At 41.1% G+C, this 22,621-nt stretch overlaps 1 protein-coding gene and 1 pseudogene across 1 annotated transcript in view; both read left to right on the forward strand.

Annotated features, from left to right (window-relative positions):
• The first annotated feature begins 5,633 nt into the window (after nt 1-5,633).
• Nucleotides 5,634-22,621, forward strand: part of LOC124544795 (L-dopachrome tautomerase yellow-f2-like) — a 119,210-nt gene continuing 102,222 nt past the window's right edge. Inside the window, exon 1 of the mRNA XM_047123477.1 lies at nt 5,634-5,710. The gene's annotated coding sequence lies outside the window, so the exon portion shown is untranslated. The remainder of the gene's footprint in view (nt 5,711-22,621) is intronic.
• LOC124546247 lies at nt 19,366-19,518 on the forward strand (annotated as a pseudogene).

Raw genomic sequence — 22,621 nt, forward strand, 5'->3', positions numbered from 1 at the left:
ATTGTGTGACAGATCGTTCAGGAGATATGACGTCATAAACATGAAGCACGAGGACAGACGCTGCGAGGTATGAGCGAGGACGCACAGCTGCTGACAAATGCCGGGTTACTTGTGATATTCGAATTATTCATATTTTGCAAATTTATAATATTACTCGAAAATACAGCTCTTCGGTTGCACAGGTAAAAAAATTTTCAACTTTACCTAGGTTTCAACTGCTCTAAGGCAACCTTCATCAGAAGTAAAAAATTTTTCCATTACCTATAACAGAGTTTTGGAATAATATAAAAATTATTAAATTAAACATATGTAATAAAATTACATCATAGCTCACTGCTACGGTACAGTAGACAAAGAAAGCATACTTACATAGAGTAAATAGTTATGAAATGGTTTAGAGCAACAGTGCTCACGTTAAAGATAAAAATATATTTGTACATTATAAAATTTTCCTAGGAATGCACAACTTGATTAAGACGCGCCGCTAAGGTTCGCGTGTGCGGCCGGCACTGTAAGCAGCATCAGACTGAGAGGCGCGCGCGCCGTCCATGTTAGCAAGTCGCCACCTTGTGTCGCGCCATCTAGTATTGAATGTTTGTAATTTACAGTGACAACAGCTGTCAGAAGCATTGGAACAGGAGTGCACGTAATGTGCTGATTACATTATGTCAGATAGTATGTAACAGAACGAAAGTTGAACAAAATATTATACTGTAAAACAGGGAGAAAGAGAACAATATTTAAGGCTACAGTACGGGAAGCATAATAGCAATATTCCGCGTAAAGTGATTTTAAGCAAGGGCTTTACACCATCAAAGAAATTTTTATCACGTAATTGTAATTGCTCATTGAGGATTATATGGTCGTTACGGGAAAAATGTTTGAAAATTTCCAACTGTTCAAGAATATCAAGACTGAAGTCTTTCTTTTCCGTATGTAAGATACTAATATCATGAACATCTTTAGGTTTGTGTCCTGTGATAAGAAGGTGGTCAGCGAATGACGAATTATGTACGTTCGTACCTTTTTTCCCTAATAGATGCTCTCTATATCTAATCGAAAAAGCTCGTCCAGTCTGTCCTATATAATAAGCTGAGCAAGTGTCACAGGTGATTTTATAATCGCCTGAGTTTTGCAGAGGCGACCGTCTTGGTTTTAAATTATGGATAAGATTATTTTTGAGAGAGTTGTTGGTAGAGAAAACCATGTTGCAGCCATATTTATTTTTAAGGAGATGTTGCAATCTGTAGGTTATTGGCCCTACATACAGTAAAGAGAAGTATTTCTTCAAATCGCTAGGCTCGTCAATAGTGGTCCCAAGCGTGGTTTTCTGTCTGAAGACATCATCTACTATATTTGGTTCGTAACTATTATTAACTGCAATGGTTTTAATTAGATTCAATTCGGTTTTTAAATTTTCAGAGGACAAAGGGGTAGAGATTGCTCTATGAACAGCGGAGTGAAAAAATGCCTTTTTGTGAGATCGTGGGTGTGTGGAACAGGCTGGCACAATTTGGTCAGAAAAAGAATCTTTGCGAAAAATATTGAAAGAGATTTTGTCATTCACTATTTTCAAAGTTAAGTCTAAATAATTTAACTGACGGGAGCTGTTTTCAAGTTCACATGTGAAGGTGATTTTTTCATGTAGTTTGTTAATGATCTCTAACAGGTGGTTAATGCCATCGTTGGTTCCGTTATAGACGCACCTAGAATATGAAACAATTCCTAAGGTGGTAATGGAAAATTTTTTGAAAAATGTCTCTTCTAGAGAGTTGATAAAAATGTCTGCTAGGATTACCCATAGCAAGACCATCAGGTTGTTGGTACAGCTGTCCATTGAATTCGAAATAATTGTACTGTGTTACGATTGTAAAAATTTCGTCTACGGTTGCTGCATTATCGGCCATGTTCAAAATTGTAATATTTTGCAAAAGTATTTCATTAAATAGCGTCTACCATTGTGATTGTTATTTACTTTTATTAATCTATTTGGATTTCTTCTGTTTCATGAAAGTTGAACAGTGAGATAAAGTGTGGATATTGAAGACGGATGTCTGGAAAGAAGTTAATTCACTAGAAGGAAAGAATTCCAGCGAAGGATGCGCGGAGAAAGCGCAACCACAACCGGCTCTTGGTGCACGGCAGTCTATATTTGCAATAAGCCTAGTTTCAATATTTTGCAACAAAACTGTGTGCTTGCACAGTTTTTTAATTTGGAAATTCAATGGTGAAAACGGAAACCCCGGCGTCAGATCCGAAGACAGTGCGTTAGTCGACCGGTCACCCTGTCGTCCTCAGTCATTCATCATCGGATGCGGTATGGAGGGGTTTGACGTCAACACAACGAACTCCCGGCCGTTGTCACCGCTCCGACCTTGGAACCGCTACCTTTCAATCAGGCAGCTCCTCAGTTGGCATCACGGGGCTGAGTGCATCCCTGTCGAATCCTCCCGCCGAGGAAAAATCCCTGGTAACACCGGGAATCGAACACGGGTCGAATCCTCTTTGACGATGACAGTTAAGTCACTGTTGATCCATTGTGGACATGCAATCAGGTCTTCGAAGTAAGTCGAAGGAAGCGCTTGGGATACGATTTAGAATTCACGATATCCAGGAACGTATGGCTCAGTGTGTCAGTTTGGTTTATTTTTGACAGATGAATGTGCAACCTGAAGATGGTATAATGGAATGCCGAAACTGCTAGTAAAAATAAAATAAAATAACATCACGAATGCACGCCTGTTGGCGAATTTCAATGCTAAATACAGTCAGTTAAAGTCTAATTGTGGCCTTGTAAGCTGAAAATCGATTAATGAAGTGAAATAATACTACAGAATACTCACATTTTTTGCATCGTAGTTCGCCGCCAAGCATTTATAGTACACACCTCCCTATTACGACCAGTTCCAGTCTACAGATCATCGTCAGGTGTCACAAGATATTTAAAACAGCTAACATGGCGGTATTCATGTGGTGTCAATAAACGTAAAACACATGAGTCATTGTTGTCAAGTAGTAAAATATAAAAATTAAATGTTATGAAATGTAACAAATAAACAAAATTATTATAAGCAGTGAAACAGTGAAGTATTTATTAATAGCTCTTAGCAGCGAACTATGATGTTTTTTAAATATTTCGAGCTGTTGCTCACGATGTTAAAAACTGCTGTATATTATGTTCATTTATAGTTATGAAGTTAATAGTCAGCGAAATTTTTGCTGCGGGGTTCGCATTAGGGCATTGAAGTTAATGAATGATGCGAGTTGAAAGTCTGTACCAGACGGGGACTCAAACCCGGGTGCTCCACCTGTCTAGAACGTTGCCTTAACCGCCTTAGTCATATCAACACTGACTGAACTGTCAGTAGTCTATATGCCAGTTACCCGTTTTTTTTTGTTTTTTTTTCAAGGAGTTGCCAAAATATGGTCATTTTGCACTCCATGTTTTGTCATTGTTACATCTAATTACAAATGTGTCTTCTATGAGAAATATGCCTTTTTAAACCAACAGGTGTTATCATTTTTCTTCCGGTTGATGATAGCTGATATAACTGTAAGGTCTCAAGAATATGTGTAAAATTAAACAATTTATGAAAATAAATGGCTTCTATAAAATTTGTCATAGTGGACACAGACAGATGCTATACACAAATTCCGAACCAAGAGAGAAGGAGTGGCTACAGAAAGGGCATCCGGCCACCATCTATCACTGTCATTGCCGAATACAAAAAATAACATGCCCCGTGAAGGTACTGGCTTGTTGTTGTGGTTCAGTCCAGAAACTGGTTTGATGAAGCTCTCCATGCTACTCTATCCTGTGCAAGCTTCTTCATCTCTGAATAACTACTGCAACCTACATCCTTCTGAATCTGTTTAGTGTATTCATGCTTTCATCTCCCTCTACGATTTTTACCCTCCGTGCTTTGCTCCAATGCTAAATTGATGATCCCTTGATGCCTAAGAACGTGTCCTACCAACCGATCCCTTCTTATAGTCAGGTTGTGCCAAAAAATCCTCTTCTCCCCAATTCCATTCAGTACCTCCTCATTAGTTACGTGATATACTCATCTAATCTTCAGCATTCTTCTATAGCATTACATTGCGAAAGCTTCTATTCTCTTCTTGTCTAAACTATCTATCGTCCATGTTTCACTTCCATACATGGCTACACTCCATGCAAATACTTTCGGAAACGACTTCCTGACACTTAAATCTATACTCGATGTTAACAAATTTCTCTTCTTCAGAAACGCTTTCTTTGCCATTGCCAGTCTACCTTTTATATCCTCTCTACTTCGTCCATCATCAGTTATTTTGCTCCCCAAGTAGCAAAACTCATCTATTACTTTAAGTGTGTCGTATCCAAATCTAATTCCCTTGGCATCACCTGATTTAATTCGACTACATTTCATTATCCTATTTGTGCTTTTGTTGATGTTCATCTTATAGCCTCCTTTCAAGACACTGTCCCTTCCATTCAACTGGTCTTCCAGGTCCTTGGTTGTCTGTGACAGAATTACAATGTCGTCGGCGAAACTCAAAGTTTCTATTTTTTCTCCCTGGATTTTAATTCCTACTCCAAATTTTTCTTTTGTATCCTTTACTGGTTACTCAACATACAGATTGAATAACATCGGAGGTAGGCAACAGGACTGTCTCACTCCCTTCCCAACCACTGCTTCCCTTTCATGTCCCTCGCCTCTTATAACTGCTATCTGGTTTCTGTACGAATTGTAAATAGCCTTTCGCTCCCTGTATTGCACCCGTGCCACCTTCAGAATCTGAAAAATATGGCTCTGAGCACTATAGGACTTAACATCTGAGGTCATGAGCGCCCTAGTCTTAGTACTATTTAAATCTAACAAACCTAAGAACATCACACACATTCGAACCTGCGACCGTAGCAGCAGCGCGATTCCGGATTGAAGCGCCTAGAACCGCACGGACACATCGGCCGGCTTAGAATTTGATTTGAAAGAGAGTATTCCAGTCAACATTGTAAAAAGCTTCCTCTAAGTCTACAAACGCTAGAAACGTAGGTTTGCCTTTCCTTAACTGTCTTGTAAGATAATTCGTAGATTCAGTATTGCCACACGTGTTCCAACATTACTACTAAATTCGAACCGATCTTCACCAAGGTCGACTTCTACCACATTTTCCATTCGTCTGTACTAGTTAAGGCGATAAAAAATGAAGACTGTGTGACGTAATTCGTACTTGACTGCGATCAGCTGATTTTAGCGATCCAATAAAATTGTTATATAAGACGTGCACAGAGTTTCTTGAGCGAAACTGTTCTACCGAGAAGCAACTGAAGATTCAGTTAAGATGGTTAAGCATTATCGCAGTTAAATGCAAAATGTTTTGATTCTTACAACCTTGGCTTGAAGTGAGTTATCATCCGAAGCCCCAATAAAAGAAGTAAAGAAACAAAACAAGCGCCCGTACTGTTTTGACGCTGTAGACGCCGCAGGCGCGCCGCTACCACCTTGACCGCGCGGCACCACAGTAGTCGCCGAGACTGAGCAGAGATGCCGCCGCCAGCCGGGATTTCCGCCAATGAGGGAGCCGGACGGGTCGGCGACCCAGCAGTAGGTGCTGCGGTGTAGAGGCTCCGACAGTAGCAGTAGCAGCATCAGCGGCAGCAGCAGCAGCAGCAGCCATGTCCTCCGTCCACGACTACAACAGGGCCGAGGTCCCCGGCAGATCGGTAAGTCCACTGTTCCAGCACACACGCCGATGGCTCCTGCTGTTCCACACACCACGGCGTGTATCTCTTTCCGATAGTTAACCGGCCATTAATTTGAGTTTTAATATCCACTGTAGTGATTCTCAATCTTTGTACGACCGTTACCCTTCAACGAAAACAGATGGCGGCTAATACCCCAAACAAAGTTCAGCACCTACCTAAACTTTAGATTAATAGCAACAAAAGTTGACACTCATTTTTGAAAATTACTAATGATGCACAATAACTACCGCGAAAGGCAAAGGTCCCGAGCTCGTGTCTCGGGCCGACACACAGTTTTAATGTGCCAGGAAGTTTCGTATCAGCGCACACTCCGCTGCAGAGTGACAATCTCATTCTGGAAACATCCCCCAGGCTGTGGCTCCGCAATATCCTTTCTTTCAGGAGTGCTAGCTCTGCAAGGTTCGCAGGAGAGCTTCTGTAAAGGTTGGAAGGTAGGAGACGAGATACTGGCACGTAAAGCTTTGAGGACGACGTATGAGTCGTCCTTGGGTATATCAGATGGTTGAGCACTCGTCCACGAAAGGCAAAGGTCCATAGTTCGAGTCTCGGTCCGGCACACGGTTTTAACCTGCCAGGAAGTTTCATATCAGCGCACACTCCGCTGCAGAGTGAAAACCTCATTCTGGAATGATGCATAATGTTTTGCTAATATTCGAGCAAATAAAACTACGATGTATTTATAGATTTTTTTTATGGTAGCTGAAAATTAGAGAGTCAGGCAGTCAGTTCTGCTTACAGGGATTGGCTTTTAAGTTTTAACTACAGATCCATATCAGTGACGGCGATTGGCGGTAGGAATTTGGGACGTTTATTGTGTCCGAAGATTTACTGCCAAGTGGTCAGTACGCATTGCGAAAATATCGTTCTTATGAAACGCAACTGTCTCTTTATTCAAATGAAATAATGAGTTCTATCAACAGGCGATCTCAAGCAGACAATCTCAGATTTATTCCGTATTCCTAAATTTTTAGAAGGCTTTTGGCGCAATTCTTCACAAGCGAATTGTAATCAAATTGCGTGTCTATAGAGCATCGTCTCAGTTATGCAATTGGATTCATGGTTTCCTGTCACAAAGGTCACCATTCGTAGTAACTGACGGGAAGACATTGAGCTAAACGGAAGTGATATTTGGCGTCCTCCAAGGAAATGTTATAGGCCCTCTGCTGTTTCAAAATGAATATACGGGTTTTAAGGCTTTGAAGGACATGTTGCATTCACCTTACAATTATAAATAATACACCAAATGAAAGAGGAACACAAACAGTTTTTCTTACAGTTTAAATGGCTCTGAGCACTATGCGACTTAACTTCTGAGGTCATCAGTCGCCTAGAACTTAGAACTAATTAAACCTAACTAACCTAAGGACATCGCACACATCCATGCCCAAGGCAGGATTCGAACCTGCGACCGTAGCGGTCGCTCGGCTCCAGACTGTAGCGCCCAGAAACGCACGGCCACTCCGGCAGGCTTTCTTACAGCTATTGAGTGTGAACACCGATCACACATCGAGTCGATAGGCTAGCTGTTCCGAAACCTTAGTCAATGTGGCAGGAGTAACTGTTGCAGTAACACTGTTTCTTAAGTCGGGCAGATCAGCTGGTATCGGAGGCACGTACACATGATCGCGTCAGATCATGTGTGAACGTCGAGGTCATGCATAAAATGCTGTGTCAACCGGTGCCTTGCGCCCAACTCACCGGTCGGATACAACATGGTTTGAACAGTCGCGTACTGAGTTATACCAGTGAGGTGGCCCACCATCTTACTCCCAAATAAAGATGTGTTGTTCAGCTTCTTCCCATTGAGGCATGGACCAGAGCAGTAGCACATCACGGTAAGAAAGTCAGTTACAGCCCATTCACCGAGAAAGAAAGGCCCATAAACTTTCCGCAGGGATATTTCTTAGGGCTAAGCGTGAAAGATTCGCGCTCGTTCAACACGTTTTTCAGTCACTCTTTGTCATTCCATACTCTTCTCATTGCGCACAGTTATACAAACAAAACTGTTTGAGTTCATCTTTCATTTGGGGTATTATTTACAATTGTACGTTGAACGTAATAAATGTTCGTTTTGAAACACCCTGTATATAAACGATTTAGGACACAGCCTGAGCATTCCTCTTAGATTGTTTGCGGATGATGCTGCCATTTGCTGTCTAGCAAAGTCATCAGAAGAAAACAACCAATTGCAAAATGATATAAACGGGATATTTGTATAGTGCCAAAAGGGAAATCTACTCTAAATAATGAGAAGTGTCAGGTCATCAACATGACTATTAAAAGGAAACAGTTAAATTTCGGTTACACGACGATTCGCACCAATCTAAAGGCTGTCAGTTCAACTAAATACCTAGGGAATACAGTTCGAGCAACTTAAGGTGGAACTACCACATAGATTGTGGGGAAAAAAACCGACAGCTGTGCTACGGTAGCGGGTCTAGTAAAGAGACTGCCTAGACTACACTTGTCACAATTGCTGCGCGGCATGCGATCCGTATCATATAGGACTGACGCAGGATATAGAAAAAGTTCAAAGGAGGACAGCTCGTTTCGTATCATAACTAATTAAGGGAAAGAGTGTCATGGATATCAAACGCAACTTGGGACGGTAATAATTAAAAGAAAGGCGTTTTCCGTAGTTGTGAGATCGTTTCAGGAAATTTCAATCTCCCACTTTTTCCTCCGAATGCTAAAATATTTTGTAGGCGCCCACCTACATAGGCAGAAATTATCATCGTCATAAAAGAAGACAAAACATAGCTCACATGTAAAAATTTAAGCATTAATTTTTCCGGCACCCTGTTCGAGAGTGGAACTGTAGACAAATAGCCTGATGGTTGTTCTATGGACAATCTGCCAAGCAAGTAATTGCATTGAAATATGACCATCATTTTAGAACTTGTCGTTTCTTATTCTTAAACGAACAGTAGCTCAGAAATTGGCAGAGCAGCGTGTTTACAGCGAGCTTTTCAGAAATTCGTTTCATTATTGCATGCATAGATGCAGCTGAAAATGGGTCGTCCGAAATTAACGTTGCCGAATCAAGCACCACATTTAGAATACAGCTCGATGGAATTATGTTTTTCCCCAAAATTTATCGAGAGTGTAATGTCCACACAGAAGGAAATGGCCAAAAGAAAATAGAAAGAAACGGATGTGAAAAAATGGAAATTGCATGTGAAAATTTTTTACCATGATCTTTTATGATTTTCGCAAATGCCTGATCAAAAACAATGGCCTAGAATCGTCTAATTCACCATTTGGCAACCGACCAGTTTTAGAAAAGCCAGTTTACAAATGGTGTTCAGAATTTCATTTTAGTCGAGCTTCCGTTAGCGTCGAATTTCGTGAGTGTCGACCAAAATCGGTTGTTATCCCCGAAAGACACCATAGCTGTGCCCAACGTGATTCAACAGGTTTTGCATGTGACCTCCTGTGAGAAAGAACTATCCTTAGCTATATTAGAGACTACAGTACATTCAATTTTGCATGTGCATGTAACTAAGAAAAGCTTCTGCTCGACAACAATTTCCTTGCAACGAGTCATCGATGAAATCACGAAAAACAACAAATGGTTCAAATGGCTCTGAGCACTGTGGGACTTAACATCTGAGGTCATCAGTCCCCTAGAACTCAGAACTACGTATACCTAACTAACCTAAGGACATCACACACATCTATGCCCGCGGCAGGATTCGAACCTGCGACCGTAGCGGTTGCGCGATTCCAGAGTGAAGCGCCTAGAACCGTTCGGCCACACTTGCCGGCCCGAAAAACAACAGAAAACGTCGCAACACTTATTATCATAACAAGGCCAGGTGTCACACAGCAAGTCAAACGATGGGTTACTTCGCAGAGAAAAAGCAGCTGGTTAACGTCTTATTTCTGCATTCCCCCGATTTGTCGACTAATGACATCTGTTTGCTCCCGTATATCAAACAAAATGCGCGTGGACAACAATTTTAATCACTTCATGAAGCTGTCGAATGTTTTTAAGGCCATGTTTTTGAGGTACCAGCATCAGAGTGGAAAAAACCTGTTATGCGATGGTTGTCCAGAAAGTAATTTCCGATCGGTCGTGAAATGGAAACCACTGGGAAAATCCAGTAAAGCTTTGCACGGATGTGTCGGCCAGTGTCTCTAGTATGCCCGTCGATCGTGTCGCGTCGCTCTTTTCAGTTCTGAGTGAACATTGAGCACGTAAAGATGAGTAGGTAATTGCGTCTCCCGCCAAGTATGAGGGCTTGGTTAGAGATTTCGCCTGTATCATGCAGCCCACATAACACAACTATCAAGCAGATCCTTCATTCCAATTCTCGGCCGGACACTGCAGGGGCAATGAAGACGCTCCTGCAGCGTTTCCGATGAGAAGTGTTTGATCACTCACAACACAGTCCGCAGTTGGCTCCCCTTGAGTCTCATCTCCGCTCACAAGAACCGCTGGCTATGAAGACAAAATTTTTCCACAGACAACGAGCTGCAGACCAGTGCAGATAACTGGCCGAAAGCACAGGCGGCTGCTTTCTATTACGAGGATATTGGAAAGTTGATACAACACTATCACAACACTCGAAGTTGGAGCGGCGACTATGTAGAGAAATAGGCGGAAGGTGTGCCTAACTGTTGCAAATAAAACGATCCTGGTTTTCACTATGGTTTCCATTTCGCGACCAGTCGGAACTTACTTTCTGGACAACCCTCGTATAATACTAAACGGCCAACCCGGGGCTCTGTCCCAATTGCAGGATGCCTATCTGACGGCTTCTTTGGGCAACGAAAATTTGATTTTCAGTAGGTCATACAGTTATTCTCCGGATTTTAAAAACTGAAAATGCTATCGTAACAGCTCACTGCGATCTCAGAGGCTTAACAATAAGTCAGGTATGGGTACTGCACTTACAGACAGTGCGTCTTGAGGCAGATTAACTCTCAGCATGCAAATTACCCAGAGTACATCCAACCAATATTTGAGAATGAGAGATCCTAGCGACACCCAGCAAACTTTACTCATAATTTAAAATTTTTAAGAAGCTTTTATGCTTGACACCACCCCACAAAATGATGACACCGAACATATTTATCTCTTAGGCACATTTTCGTTCTTCATGCAGTAAAAATGCAGCACTAAGCAGGACGTTTCAATTTATAAATTTTTAGTGCTAACTCTATTCACAAAACATTTTGCAAACAGTATCCACATATGTCACTGTACGACACATAGTTTTGGACATATGACGTTTTATACAGGGGATTTTGAATCTATAAACAATCGGGGTGGGAGTTAACTGGTGTTTCCAGAATTTGTTTAAAACTATATAAGACTGTGCAGTTTTTTAAAGACAAACATTTTGAGAAATTATACAAGGGTTTGTATCAGAAACATTTTTCTTTCATTGTTGTTGTAGAAAGTTAAGAAATGGTCCTGATATTTCTAGCGGTCTTCTATACAGAGTGTTTCAAAATCCTTTCATCAAACCTTTAGGGGTGCAGAACACGTCACAGGAAAGAGCTTTTTTGGAGACAAAATGTTCGCTGGTACTTCCCGGCGACGCCAGGCATCCTTTGGGATTAGTTATGCCCCTGAGAGGCAGCAGGGTAGGCACTCTGCGGCGTATGTCTGCAGTGTGATTTGCCTATAATTTAGTAATTTTTTTCACATGAAAGGCGGTAGGCCGAGCCAATTAAAGTTCTTGGTTCGCTTCTAAAACATCTTCCTAGTCTTTGAGGCATTCACTCTCAAGGTTTTCCTGTTGAAAATCACTGTCAGTTCACAGGGATGGGAAGTATGGAGCACACCTAATTAGTAGACCCTGATAGTTCTGAAAAAGCTGCTCATCCCTTAACGGGCATATGATTAGTGAAACTGAACAGTTCAAATTTCTAGGTGTTCAGATAGATAGTAAGCTGTCGTGGAAAGCTCACGTTCAGGATCTTATTCAAAAACTTAATACTGACATTTTTACTATTCGAACGGTATCAGAAGTGAGTGATTGTTCGACACGAAAATTAGTCTACTTTGCTTATTTTCATTCGCTTATGTCGTATGGTATTATATTTTGGGGTAACTCTTCCCATTCTAAAAGGATATTTTTGGCTCATAAACGGGCGATTCGGGCAATAAGTGGTGTAAGATCACGTACCTCTTGTCGACCTCTGTTCACGAGTCTGCGTATTTTGACATTGGCCTCTCTATATATATATTCCTTATTGTCATTTCTTGTTACCAATATTAACTTATTCCCAAGAATAAGCAGCTTTCACTCGGTTAATATTCGGCACAAATCAAACTTGCATTTGGATCGCTCTTCCTTAACTCTTGTGCAAAACGGTGTTCAGAATACTGCTGCATCCATTTTCAATAAGCTACCACTAGAATTCAAAAATCTTAGCTGTAATCCACGCGTTTTCAAATCGAAACTGAAGAGTTTCCTTATGGGTTACTCCTTCTATTCTGTCGAGGAGTTCCTTGAAAAATTAAGCTGATTCTTATTGTATTGTTGATTGCGTTTACTTAAACTTATGGACTGAATTTTTTCAGATTCATGAACATTTATTTTTATCTGTTATTACTTTTATGTTGTAATTTCATGTTCTGACACGTTCCATGACCTTGGAGATCTGCTCCTCAATTTGGCCCTTCTGAACTTGACGTGCAAATAAAAATAAAATAAAATAACAAATACGTGACGCCTAGTGTCCGTGAGAAGCGACTGTGAACATTTCGTCTCTAACATAAGCTGTTCCCCATGCTGTGGTCTACCGCCACTAGACGTTAGACGCAAAGACTTTGAATCACTCTGTGTGTTCTGTTCGGTTTCAGCCTATGCACGTCATAGGCTTTGCTGCAGATTCAATCGCTTGTGGCATTTCTTTTCGTTGCTACCATAGCCAAATGTCCACTTAATCATCCGTAAGTTTTGACACAGTATTCTTAAGGCTTTTTACAACAGCAATGTATAATATGTTCTGTTTCAGCAAAACATGTTTTCACTTTATTGTGATTTTGAAGTCCAAGAAATTTTTCTATGGCTCTCATTTTACTATGTGAAAATATTATCTTATTCAATGAAAATAGTCTTCGATCCAATCAGGAAAATTGTCGCTAATTAATGTATTTCTGGCGACGTCGTGACATATACAATGAAACAGCCTACACTTCAGCCCTGTGTTAGCAAAGCTCTAATTTGAGAAGAAGACTGCCAGTCTTATTTTCCACCGTCATAATATTCATCCTGGTTCTTTAGACATCTGTTTGTTTCTCCGAATATCCACAAGGTATCTATTATTTTGGCTCTGTCAATAAGTGCACAACTGATTGCTGAAACAATGAATGTCAGAGGCAGTATCTCGGTGAACTGCTGGACACGACTCAGTTGCGGTTGCGGTTATGTTGCGGTTGTGATAGTTTGTGATAACGCGCGAGTAGCAAATAACTTAGCCCATACAGTCGTTTCGTAAACTGTAGCTTCCGTTGCACTGTGTCATGTGGTAAAGCTCGTATCCGAAAATTTTTTCACTTGGTGACGTGGCCTTGGAACACCTGAGAGCTTGTACGATACAGTTTGACGACAGGTGCCGCATGGATAACAATGATAATTGAGAAAAATGCCTGAAGGCGACGCTAGTCAAAACTTTTACGTATACAAGTCTACAGGTCTATTGCAATCAATTATTTCGATTGGGAACTATTCTTGCCTCTGCATATGTAGTTAATCGGCGACAATCCAGAAGACAGCCTGGAAAGAAAAAAAAAATGTGCACCGAATTGCCAAAAATGTCAGTAATGCTACACCCTTTTAAAACATGTGACACGACCCTTTCGAAATGTGAGTTTCCTTTTGCCTCGTTTCCTCCTTATTACACGAATTAATTTTTGGGGTTCTACCTCACTTCATCGATTTACTATTGTCGGCCAATGACAGCGGCAGCCGAAAGACTGCGTCTCCGTAACTTCAGATTAATGTTTCTTATCTGATAGGTTTTCGCCCACTACTGTTACCTATTAGTAGAGAATAACTTCTAAATGCCGCTGTCAGCAGCAAGCGTTAATGTGATCAGAATGACTCAGCGTGAAGGCAATGTCTGGAACGGACGCGCATCTTACTTTTTCTAACAGCAATTAAAAAGAAAAGGTACATTGAATTATGTGGTGAACGACAGGGCTGCATCTACATTGTCTGACACATTGAAATACGCGAAATTAATAAGATATGGTGAAGATAAAGTACTAGTGACTCACCAATTCATACATCGTAGACACATCACGCGGGCGTATTTATTGAGATGATTACATACTTATGTGATCGTATCGTAAGCGGATACTTCATATACAACTAACGTCGTTTGTTTATTATCACAAACGACTAATATTGTAATGAACAAACAAGTTTCACTGACAATAAACATTAGATCACTTTTTCTTTGAAGTTATATCGATATTAGCATCAGTACGGTTCTACGAACACAAAATATACAAAGACCTATAACCCCTTCCTTCCGCCTCCCTCCCCCATGAGTCTTTAAAGAAATGAATTCCAACGTATAAAACAGTTTCAAACGTCTTCTTACTTTACGAATGAATTAGTATCATATGTTAATGTCAAATATATGACATAAAGCAAGTAAAATCCTTATGGAGGAAGATATAAAACGCTAATGACATTGGTTTTATTATTCCTGGATTATTCACTCATAGACTAATGAAAAATTCAAAACAAAAACCGGTAAACCAAAGAAGTCAAAATCCCTTTATATGTTGGTTTTGTGACAGGTGTCAGTGTAAAAAAGTTTCGAAAATGGTTTGAAATTACGTTTAAATTTTGTTGGAAGTCGCTAAGCGATCCCATTCTAAAATACTGGATAAAACAGTGCGGGTAATTTGCACGCTGTAAATTACACTGCCTCAAGATCGATGCACAGTTTCTAGCTTTAGTGATTGTCTTATTTTGGTAAACTTTTAAAATAAGATTATACGTCTTAATCAGTAGATTGTGATAACGTTTCAAATATATCAATAATTGTAAAGCCGATCAGTTTAGAGGTTTTGTAATGTAGATAAACAATCTCTCTCTCTCACCCTCTCTCTCTCTCTCTCCCTCTCTCTCTCTCTCTCTCCCTCTCTCTCTCTCTCTGTAACTGTATATACGTCTGTATATGTACAGATACTGGGTATAAAATATTAATACCGAAAACTGACATCATTGGAAGTATACAGTGATAGAAGAAAAAACACGTTCCAGTAAATTTGGATCCGCAAAAGAGTCGACTGCGAGATAATCGCGAATCTGTGATTATAAGCAGCCACTGACTTCAAGTATGAAATAACGTTCTAGTTAGTAAAACTTGGTTTAAAATACAGACTTTTAGATTAAGACCCTATCTAATTGGGCTCAAATTTCCCGCAAGCTCTTCCATAACGGCATCTTACGCACCAATACGTTTCGAGGAGAATAGGTCAAGGAAAGCCTGTAAATTGGTCTGCGAGAGCACCTGACCACCCTCGTCTGGACTTTTCTGTTCGGGGTACTTTCGGAAGTGAAGTGCACAGTACTCCCACTCACATGATTGAAGAACAGAAACAACAAATTGTATAGTCTTGCCAGACTTCACGAGTTGACCTGGCGGGAGGGTGTTTTTGAAAGAATTCGTATGGCACTGTAGAGACGAGCATAGTAGTGCATCCACATCCAAACACGATACGCGGAACACCTACTTTAACTGAAAGGAGTGTAACGTAAATAACGTAAATTGTAACAGTTAATTTGCTAAAGTGGTTGAAATGGTTCAAATGGCTCTGAGCACTATGGGACTTAACATCGGAGGTCGTCAGTCCCCTAGAACTTAGAACTACTTAAACCTAACTAACTTAAGGACATCACACACATCCATGCCCGAGGCCGGATTCGAACCTGCGACCGTAGCGGTTGCGCGGTTCCAGACTGAAGCGCCTAGAACTTCTCGGCCACTTCGGCCGGCGCTAAAGTGGTATTTCTTGTTATGGTAAGCTGTTGAAATTTGAACATTAGACTGGAACTTAATCTAAGAGCTTACGTTCAAAAGACATCTGTAATGACACTAGCAGGTCGAAACTACACATTCGCACCTATCCCACAAACGGCTCTATGAACACCCATGTTTGCTGCAACGTTTTAGCTTCTGTCGTCCTTTACTTTCATCCTTGTTTTTCGTTGTTGATTATGATACACCCTTCGATTCATCTTCTGGAACTGTGTGGTAAGCGTCGATGTCTGCCATGTGGAGGACATTGGTTAGATTGCCGGTATTGCCCAGGAGTTTTGCTTGGTGGGAGGTCTAGTGCGGGATGCACTGAACCTTGTGATGCCATCTGAGGAGCTACTCGACCGTGTAGTGGCGGCTCCACGGTTGGGAAAGTCTGCAAAACGATCGAGAGATAGGTGTGCTGACAACATGCAACTCCATAACGCATCCGCATGGCACCGCAAGGCAGAGGATGACACGGCGGCCGGTAGACAGCCCTTAGGCCTGGCGAGGAGTTAGCTTTGTACACTCCAAAGTACACGGTGGCGGATACGTCATACCGATCTTACTAGGAGACCACGCAGCAATCGGATTTTTGTACTTATTTATATTTATGAAACGTGAAGTTCAGAACCCAGGTGTCAGTTACCAACAGTAGCTCAATGCAACTTCCAAAAATTCTCTAGAAAATCGACTTTGAAGTTTTCTGAACGTTTTTACTACCTTACATCTACATCTACGTCATACTCCGCAAGCCACCTAATGGTGTGTGGCGGAGGGTACTTTCGGTACCACTATCTGATCGCTTGAACCCACTCGCGAATAGTGCGTGGGAAGAATTACTGTCGGTAAGCATCTGTATTGCCTCTAATTTCTCGAATTTTCTCCTCGTGGTCAATACGCGAGATGTATGTGGGGGAACGTAATATGTTGTCTGACTCCTCCTGAAAAGTGATGTCCCGAAATTTCTGTAGTAAATCTCTCCGTGATACACAACGTCTCTCTTGTAACGTCTGCCAGCGGAGTTTGTTTAGAATATCCGTAACGCTCTCTCGCCAGATAAAATATCCCGTGACGAAACGCGTCGCTCTTCGTTGGATCTTCTCTATCTCCTCTATCAGTCCTACCCGGTACGGATCCCAGATTGATGAACAATACTCAAGAACTGGAGAAACAAGCGCCTTATAAGCCACTCCTTTCATGGATGAGTTACATTTCCTCAAGATTCTTCCGATGAATCTAAGTCTTGTGTCTGCTTTTCCCACTATCTGTTTTATATGGTCATTCCAGTTAAGGTCGCTCTGCATAACTCCACCTAGATATTTTACGGCAGACGCTGTCTCCAGATGTTTTTCATCAGTAGTGTAGCTGTACAGTAGTGGATTTCTTTCCTTATGTATGCTCAATATGCAACATTTATTTACGTTCAGGATCAACTGCCAGAGTCTGCACCATTCATCAATTCTCTGCAGGTCGTTCTGCAAAGCCTTACTATTTTCGGGCGTTGCTACTTTGGTATAAACTGCACCATCCACGAATAGCCTTAAAGGGCACCCGACGCCTTCTGCTAGATCATTTACATATATTGTGAACACCAACGGTCCTATCACACTTCCCTGTGGTACTCCGGATATTACCTTTACATCTGTCGCTTTAGTTCAGTTAAGAGCGACGTGCTGAGTTCTATCTGCAAGAAAGTCTTGAATCCAATCGCAGGTCTTCTCCGATACTCCGTAAGCTCGTATTTTTTTCATTAAACGGCAATGCAGGACGGTGAAAAATGCCTTCCTGAAATCAAGGAACACGGCATCAGCCTGAGCGCCGTTGTCCACTGCGGAGTGGATCTCATGGAGGAACAGAGCGAGCTGAGTTTCGCAGGGTCTCTGTTTGCGGAATCCATGTTGGTTTTTATAGAGGAGCTTTTCATTTTCCAAGAACGTCATAATTCTTGAGCATAAAACATGTTCCATAACTCTAAAACAGATGGACGTAAACAATATAGGTCTATAATTGTGTGGATCTGTCTTACGGTCTTTCTTAAAAACAGGAGTGACCTACGCTTTTCTCAAGTCGTTAGGTACCTTTAGTTGCTCAAGCGAACTGCGATAAATTACTGCTAGAAGGGAGCAAGTTCTTTCCATAATCTTTATAGACTCTTATAGGTATTTCATCTGGTCCTGAAGCGATTGTAACTGCTTTTCAGTTCTCTCAATATCTGCCATTTCGACGTTCGCACGACGATTGAAAGGAGGGACAGAGTTACGATTTTCCGCGATGAAACAACTTCGGCAGACCGAATTCAGTATTTGGGCCATTTCTCTGTTATCTTTCGTTTCGGTGCCGTTGTGGTCGCTGAGAGAATGAATAGATGATTTTGACCCACTTACTGATTTTACATACGACCGAAATCTCTTAGGGTTTTTACTCAGGTCGGTTGAAAGCGTCTTACGTTCGAATTCATTGAACGCTTCTCTCATTGCTCTCCTTAAACTCATTCTTGCTTCGTTCAAAGTTTGTTTGTCAGCTAGGTTTTTAGTACTCTTGATTCTGAGATGAAGTACTTTTTGTTACGTAGTTCTTTTCTAACACGGCTATTAAACTGTCCCTTAAATCTTTACTCGGAACATACTTGTCTAGGGCATATTGAACGATGCATTTGAATTTTTTTTCCATTTGTTCTCCACATCTTCGTCCTTATCACCGAATATTTGATGCTTACTGCTGAGATTTCAGAAATTTGTATCCCGTCACCCTTGCTGAGCAAATATATCTTCCAACTTTTCTTAACATTCCTTGTAGGACCCGTCGTCATAGATGCTGTCACAACCATATGATTACTGTTACCTTCCTCTACGTTAATTGATTCGATAAGCTCAGGTCTGGTTGTTGCCAGGAGGTGTAAGATTTTACCCTCACGAGTTGGTTCTCTATCTGCTCAAGGTCATTTTCGGACAAGGCATCCAGAACATGCCACACTATTCCCTGTCTCTGTTACCAGTTTCGATGGTCGATTTGTTTCGACAGGCAGCACCCCTCTGTGGTGGAGTGCTAGTCCGCCATGCAGGCGTCTTAGCTTCGATCCCCAGTCAGTGCGAATTTTTAAACAAATATGCTTGTTCTAAAAACATTACCGTGAAACGTAAAAATAGATAAGAACGAAAAGAGCTAATTTGTATTTTTTAATTTTAACAAATTTTATTGACAATCTTTTGTAAAAGACCACTAATTAAGAATTTTCAATTTCCATCGGTAATTGGGTTTTGGTGTTCAATATGTAATTAGAAATAAGAAGAGGTACATTTTCATAAAAATGCCGATTACATATGTGTTAACTTGATGAATTTCAGAGACGCCAGTATTCGAGCTGAACAAGAAAAAGAAAAAATGATGATCACAACGGGACTCGAACCAGCGACTGAGCGATTAGCAGTCTGGAGCGCTACTGATCTTTTCCCGTCTTTATGGATTTTACACTTCACAGAAATGCTGGTAGAGCTTCCTACTTTCTTTAAAAATTTGCTCTGGCCAGGAATCGAGTCCAGAACTCAGGCGAGCATTCCATCACAGGGCCGCGCTGTTTGTCCAAAAAAAAAAAAATTATCCTTACTTGAGGGACAGGCGAATACGCTCGAAGTGTAGTATCTGTTCTTATCAGCTTAATATCTGATACGTCTTGCATCTCAAGGGCAGAATACTAAACTCATTTTTGGCTCATGACGGATTGCTAAGGACTTGCTCCATCTCTGTCGCGGGTTGGCCCGTCATTGGCGAGAATTTTTGAGAACTGAACCGAATGCTTTAATTTATTGTTATTTAAGTTCTGAACTTCACTTACAACAAATATAAAAAAATTACAAAAAATCAGATGGCCCTGTGGTCTGGTTGTTAGTCATGCTATCCTATTCCAATTCCTTACAGTGCGATGAGAAAATCTATATGCCTCGGAATGCACCCCAATCCCTTTAATTATCAAGGTCCCTGTGTCAGGTAACTGATGCAGAAGAATAGGTAACTCGATTTCCCCGAATCCTAGTGTTATAAGTTCATAGAACATTGTTTGGTGTCCTTCCGACGGATGAGAACAGAGTAACACCTCTCCGTAATTCGTAAATGTTACAAAACACTAAGTTCGTAGAACAGTTCTGCTCGTAAACTTAATGAGCAGTGAACTAACTTGCAAGACAGGGACGTGAGCCAGATCCGAATCTGTCTAACGACCGTGGGCCATTACAGCGGCTAGCATGAGTAATGTAAATTGTAGGCGGTTTTTCACGCTCATTTACGCAAATGCTGGGCTGGTCCCCAACCTGCGCCTCAGAAAACAAGGTAACGTGCAAAACTAAGTTTACGAGATTCACAGACAGGAGGTTCAAACGACTTCTCTCCTTTGGTCGACTAATGACCGTGGCGACAGGAAGGGCGTACGGCCACGGAGCAAACAATAAAATAAATATACCAAATCACGAAGACAGTGGATCTTATATGACAGGGTAAACACCAACAGACAGAGATAGAAAATGAATGTGCAGAAGTACGTCCCGGAGAACATTTTTGACTTAGCTACAATATTCAGTTGATCTTCAAACGTTGCGAGCATTACTAAACCATCTTCAACCAATCTCGGGTCATTTTAATTTCGTATTCTTTGTGCACATTATTGCTGCCTACAGGTGTTGGACAAAAATATGGAAACACTGCGAGAAATGCATACTTGAACATAAATACAGGTGCTAACCAAGCCGGAAGGTTTCGCTGTTGTATTTAACCTCGAATGACACCTGTACAACGTCCTAAACACATTGCTAATGTCCGTCGTGGTCTAAACATTGTTCTTTGTAGGTGTGAATGCGTTATGTCGGAGCTCTGTGCATTCGAATGTGGACAAACGGCTGGTGCTTGTAAAATGGGTGCTCCCGTAACCAAGGTAGCTGATGCGGTATTCTGTTTACCCTCGGTACTTTGCAAGGTCGCACTACTGCCAAGTATTATGTCACCATTTTGGCTGACCAAGTCCACCTCACGGTACAGTGCTTGTTCAGCGGTAGTGATGCTGCGTTCCAAGACGACAAGGACTGTTTTTGCGAGCACGATCATGAACTGACTCATCTCCCCTGGCCACGACAATCATCACATCTCAATATTATTCAGTCGTTGTGGTCTACTTTGGAGAGAAGGGTTCTCCATACTACCTACCTCCATCATTGTTACTTGAAATTACCACTATTCTCAGGAAGAGTGGTATAAGAGTGCCCTGGAAACCGTGCAGAGCCTGTTTTTATCCATTCTGATACGACTGTTTTGAATGACAACGGTTTTTCCCACGCAGTATTAGGCATGGTAATGTGTTGTGTTCTTGGTGTTTTCATGTTTTTCCCTACCCCCTGTAAAACATGTCTACAGTCTGTTCTACGTCAGAATATGCACTGGTGATAGTTGAAGAGGCAGTTATTATAGACACAAGCAGCACTATCTGAAATGAGCTCATGTGTCATTCGCTTGCCAGTTTTGTGGTCGCTCCCGTTCTTGCTGCTCTCAAGGGCAAGTGATGTTATTTTTGTATCACCTATAATTCGAAGAAGATGTACTGATGTGCTGCTCCACTGATGGAGTTTTTCCAACTATTTAGCTGGTCACTAGACTAGTCCACGTGTTGTAAGTTGCTCTCGAGAGGTAGTCGTTTGTGTCATCAGTCATCTGACCAGTTTTACAAGTCTCACTATGAATTCCTCTACTGCACCCAACGTGGTCAATTATTTGTTGTATGTATTCCAGTCTTCGTCTTCCCCTACAATTTTTACCATCTACGCCTCCCTCCAGAACCACTGAAGTTATTCCTTGATGTCTTAACACATGACCAACCACTCTGTCTTTTTTTCTTGCCCACGTTTCCTCGCCGATTCTGCAGAGAGCCTGTTCATTCATTATCTTATCAGTCCATCTAATTTTCAACATCCTTCTATAGCGCCACATTTCAAACGCTTCGATTCTCTTTTGTTCCGGATTTCCCACAGTCCATGTTTCACCACCAAACAATGCTGTGCTGCAAAGGTACATTTTCAGAAATGCCTTCATCGCGTTAATACTAATGTTTGGTACCAGTATATTCATCTTAGCATAAAATGATCTCTTTGGCTCTGCTAATCTTCAACTTATATTCGTCCTCCCTACGTGTGTCAAAACTTTACTTCCAAGGTAGCAGAATTCGTCTACTCCGTCGTCCCCAATTATGGTGTTACATTTATTGCTAGTCTCACTTCTGCTATTCCTCATTAAATTCATGTTTCTTTGCTTTAATTTCAATCCATATTCTGTTCTCATTAGACTATTCATTCAGTTCAAAAGATTCTCTAATTCTTGCTCTCTTTCACTGAGGAATCTTATTACTGGGATCCTTTTAGCTGGAATTTCAACCTCACTCCTAATCTTTTGTATTATTTACGTCAGTTCTTCTTGAATGTACTGATTGAACAGGAGGGGCGAAAGACTACACCTATTTAATACACTTCTTTGGCAGCCACTCTTATTTTTCCCTCTTGGCACTTCTGCAATGCTTTCTCTATAGTTTTCATCTACTTTTCTGAGAATATCGAACAATTTGGACTATACTGCAGTGTCTATGGCTTTTTACCGATCGACAAGTCTATGAATAAGTCTTGATTCTTGATACGTCTTGATTCAATTATTAATCGTAATGTCAGAAACGCCTCTCTGGTGCCATTAGCTTTCTAATAGTGAAATTAATATATCTTCAATTTTATTTTCATTATTCTGTGTATTAATACTGTCGGGAACTTGGGTGCATGACCCGTTGCGCTGATTGTGCGATTGATCTCGCAGTTATATGCCCTTCTTATCTTCAGGATTGTGTGG

The sequence above is a fragment of the Schistocerca americana genome, chromosome 8 (assembly GCF_021461395.2).
Source record: "Schistocerca americana isolate TAMUIC-IGC-003095 chromosome 8, iqSchAmer2.1, whole genome shotgun sequence".
NCBI lineage: Eukaryota > Metazoa > Arthropoda > Insecta > Orthoptera > Acrididae > Schistocerca > Schistocerca americana.